Source organism: Fukomys damarensis, unplaced genomic scaffold (assembly GCF_012274545.1).
Source record: "Fukomys damarensis isolate Sample0158 unplaced genomic scaffold, DMR_v1.0_HiC HiC_scaffold_13, whole genome shotgun sequence".
NCBI classification, from domain to species: domain Eukaryota; kingdom Metazoa; phylum Chordata; class Mammalia; order Rodentia; family Bathyergidae; genus Fukomys; species Fukomys damarensis.
Window position 1 is genome coordinate 17,845,330 of NW_022900925.1, and position 4,959 is coordinate 17,850,288.

Here is a 4,959-nt window from a genome sequence, read left to right on the forward strand (position 1 = left end):
AAGCTCTAACCCAGATTGATGTACCCCACAAAACTATCTTTCAAAATTGATGGAGAAATAAGATACTTCCATGACAAAGAACACTTGAAGAAAATCATGACCACCAAGCCAGCACTCCAAAATGTTCTGAAGGACATTCTAGAAAGAGATAACAAGAAGCTGGGGATTTAGCTCAGTGGTGCCACCACCTGCCTCTCAAGGTCCTGAGTTCAATCTCTGGTAACAAAAAAAGAAAGAGATAATGAGGACTACAACTCCATAAACCCCAACAGAATAAATCTACCACGCAAGGCAAGCAATTAAACAGAGGGAGGGAAAAAGGGGACCCATCAACAGGAAAATAACATGACAAGGATAAGTCAGTACATATCAGTGATAACCATTAATTTAAATGGTCTCAATTCACCAATCCAAAGAAACAGATGGGCTGGGGATTTAGCTCAGTGGCACCACACCTGCCTCTGAGTTTGATCCCTGGTACAAAAAAAAGGTGGGGGGGAGAAAGGAAGGGAGGGAGGGAGGAAGGAACTGGCTGAATGGAAGAAGCAAGATCCAATAATATGCTGCTTACAAGGAACATATTTAATTGAAAAAGAATTCCACTGACAGAAAGGCAAAGGATGGAAAACAATACTCTGCAATAGGAGGAAAATAAAACCCTCTGCAACAGGAACCCAGAGAAAATCAGAGGTAGCTATTCTATTATTTTCTTTCTTTTTTTATTTTTTGTTTTTTGTGTTTTGTTTTGTTTTGTTTTGTTTTTAGACAGGGTCTCACTATGTACTTGAGACTGACCTTGAACTCACTATGTAGCCCAGGATGGTCTCGAACTGAACTCACAGTGATCCTTGTACCTCAGCCTCCCGAGTGCTGGGATTACAGGCATGTGCCACCACACCCAGCTCTATTATTTTCAAAGTAGATTTCAAGCCAAGACTGATTAAGAGAGTCAAAAACAGTCACTACATCCTTATAAAGGGAACAATCCAAGAGGAAGGGATAACAATCATATACATATTTGCACCAAATACCAGCACACTCAACTATATAAAACAAATATTCATGGACATGAAAAATCAAATAAGCACTAATACAATTTCAGTGGGGAACCTCAATACCCACTGTCACAATAGACAAAAAAATCAACAAGGAAATATCAGAACTAAACCAAATTTTTGAACAAATGGACTTAGTAGATATCTACAGTGTTCTTCCCCACAACATCAGAAAATGCATTCTTCTCAGCTGCACCTGAGACATTCTCCAAAATAGACCACATACTAGCTCATACAACATGCTTAAGTAAATGCAAAGGAATTGAACTTATCCCATGTATGTTATCAGACCACAGTGCAATGAAGTTAGAAATTGATGGCAAAAGAAACCACAAGAACTTCATAAACACAGGGAAATTAAATAACACCCTCCTGAACAACCAATGGGCCACAGATGGAATTAAAGAAGAAATTAGATAATTTCTACAATTAAACAATAATGTCAATATAACATACCAGAACTTAGGGGACACAATGAAAGCAGTCCTATGAGGAATATTTATAGTGGGGAATTCCCATATGAGAAAGTCAGAGAAAGCTCAAATAAACAACCTAATGTTGAACTTCAAGCTTCTAGAAAAAGAAGAGCAAGCAAAGCCCAAAGTTCATACAAGGGAAGAAATTATATAAATCAGAGCAGAAATTAATGCAATGGAGACTAAGAAAACAATACAAAGAATCAATGAGGAGCTGGGCATGGTGGCACATGCCTAAAATCCCAGTACACAGGAGGCTGAGGCAGGAGGATTGCTGTGGACTACATAGTGAGTTCCAAGTCATTCTCAACTACAGAGTGAGACCCTGTCTCAAAAAAAAAAAAAAAGAAAAAAAAAAGAATGAGAAATAAATGATAACCAAGATCTGTCATATAAAGGTACAAGATCCCAGTAATGAATGTAACTGTACTGTATACTTAAAAAGTACCAATAAACTCAAGATTAAAAAGAGAAAGAAAGAAATCAATGAGGACTGGGTATTTAGCTCAGTGGCGCCATGCCTGCATTGCAAGCACAAGGTCCTGAGTTCATTCCCCAGTACCAAAATCATCATCATCATCATCATCATCATCATCATCATCATCATCATCATCATCAATGAATTGAAGAGTTGGTTCTTTGAAAGATTAAATAAAATTGACAATGGCCAGGGATATGGCTCAGTAGTTCCACCACCTGCTTGGCAAGCACAAGGTCCTGAATTCAATCCCCATACGAAAATAAAATAAAATAAAATAAAATTGACAAACCCTTGCCAATCTTAAAAAAAGGAAAGAAAGGGCTGGGGATTTAGCTCAGTGGTACCACCACCTGCCTCACAAAAAAAGGAAAGAAAAGACTCATCCATGCAATTAGGAACAAAAAGGTGAAATCACAACACATCCTGTAGAAATCCTGAAGCTCATCAATACCTATTTCAAAAACCTGTATTCTGGGCTGGGGATTTAGCTCAGTGGTGCTGCCACTTATGGCACAAGGGCCTGAGTTCAATCCCCGGTATATTAAAAAAAAAAAAAAGAAAAAAAAAAAAGTAGCCAGGCATGGTGGTGCATGCCTGTAATCCCAGCACTGAGGAGGCTAAAGCAGGAGGATCACTGTGAGTTCGAGACCAGCCTGGGCTACATAATGAGTTCCAGGTCAGTCTCAACTACATAGCGAGACCCTGACTCAAAAAAACCAAAAAAAAAGAACCTGTATTCTAATAAGATGGAAAACAGAAGAAATGGGAAGATTTAGATACATATGAATTACCAAAGCTAAATAAAAATATATGAAAATTATTATTATTTTGACACAGGGTCTTACTATGAAGTTCATGCTGGCCTTGAATTCATTATGTAGTCCAGGCTAGCCTTGAATTTAGCCTCCCAGTGCTGGGATTACAGACATGCACTACCATGCCTGGCAAAATTCTGCATAAACCAATATCAGTCAGTGAAATTGAAGATGCAATTAAAAACTTACCAACAAAGGAAAGCCCAGGCCCTGATGGTTTCACAGCTGAATTCTAAAAATTTTGAGAAGATCTAATGTTGCTACATCTCAAACTCTAATGAAGTTATCAAACTGTTCTGATCACTGAGCTACATCCCATCTTTAATGAAATTGAAAGGGGAGCAGAACTCCCAAATTCATTCCTGGAAGCAAGTATTACTCTGATACCAAAACCAGAGAAGGATCCAACCAAAAAAGAGAACTACAGGCCAATCTCCCTCATGAACATAAACACAGAAGTCCTCAATAAGGTACTAGCAAACAGAATGCAGCAACTCATCAAGAAGAAGATACACCATGACCAAGAAGAATTCATCCCAGGGGTGATGCAGCATATGCATAACAATAAATGATAAACCAAATTAACAGAGCCAAGGACAAAAACTGTATGATTATCTCAATAGATACAGAAAAGGCACTTGACAAAGTCTAACGCCCTTTCATGATACAGAAACCCCACAGATGGTCTCAATCTAATAAAAGCCATCTATGACAAACCAACAGCCATCGTTATACTAAACAGAGAAAAACTAAAGCTTTCACTCTAAAATCAGGAATAAAACAAGGAAGTCCACTGTCACTACTTTTATTCAATATAGTTCTGGAAACATTAGCCAGAGCAAGCAGACACAAGAAAGAAATAAAAGGAATAATATAAGAAAGGAAGAAGTGGGCCTGGGATTTAGCTCAGTGGTGCTGCCACCTGCCTTGCAAGCACATAGGGCCTGAGTGCAATCCCAGTACCAAAAAAAAAAAAAAAAAAAAAAAAAAAAAGAGAGAGAGAGAAAGGAAGGAAGAAATTAAATTATTATTATTATTATTATTTGAGGATGATATGATACTCTAAATAGAACCCCAAAAATCCACTAAAAGACTTTTAGATTTAATAAACAAATTCAGTAGTACAGCAGTACAGCTGAATACAAAGTCAACACAAATATCCATAGCCTTCCTATACACAAATAACAAACTCACTCAGAAATTAGGGAAATAGCTTCTTTCTTAATAGCATCAAAAAAAATGAAATACCTAGGAGTTAATCTAATGAAAGAAATTAAAAAAAACCTTTCCATGGAAAACTACAGTACTCTGAAAAAGGAGATTAAAGAGGATATGAGAAAATGAAAAGATGTCCCTTGTTCTTGGGTAGGAAGAACCAATATAGTGAAAATGGCCATACATATAAAACTGTTAGGTTGAGTGTGGTGATGCACCCTTGTAGTCCCAGAACTCGGGAGGCTGAGGCAGGAGGGTTGCTATGAATTCAAGACTAGCCTGAACTACATAGCAAGACCCTGTCTCAAAAATAAATAAGGGCCAGGGATTTTACCTCAGTGGTTCCACTGTATGCCTCGGAAGCCCAAGGTCTGGAGTTCAATCTCTGTTACCAATCTGAAAGAGAGAGAGAGAGAGAGAGAGAGAGAGAGAGAGAGAGAGGAAAGGAGGGAGGGGGGGAGGGAGGGAGGGAGAGAGAGAGAGGAGGAAGGAAGGAAGAAAGGACGGAAAGGAAAAGAAAGACAGACAAATAAATAATTTGTTATGCAGAGTTAATGCAATCTTGAAGAAAATACCAATCGTATACCTCACAGAATTAGAGAAAAAATACTAGGGCTGGAGATTTAGCTCAGTGGTTCTGCCACCTGCCTTGCAAGTGCAAGGACCCGAGTTTGATCCTCGGTAAAAAAAAAAAAAAAAAAGAGAGAGAGAAAATAATACTAAAATTAATTGGACCCAGAAGAGACTTAGAATAACATAAGCAATTCTGAACAACAAAGTCAAGGCAGGGGGTATCACAATGCCTGACCTGAAATTATACTACAGGGCCAGAGGTTTGGCTCAGTGGCACCAGCACCTGCCTCACAAGCGCAAGGTCCCGAGTATGATCCCAAGTTCTGCAAAAAAAAAAAAAAAAA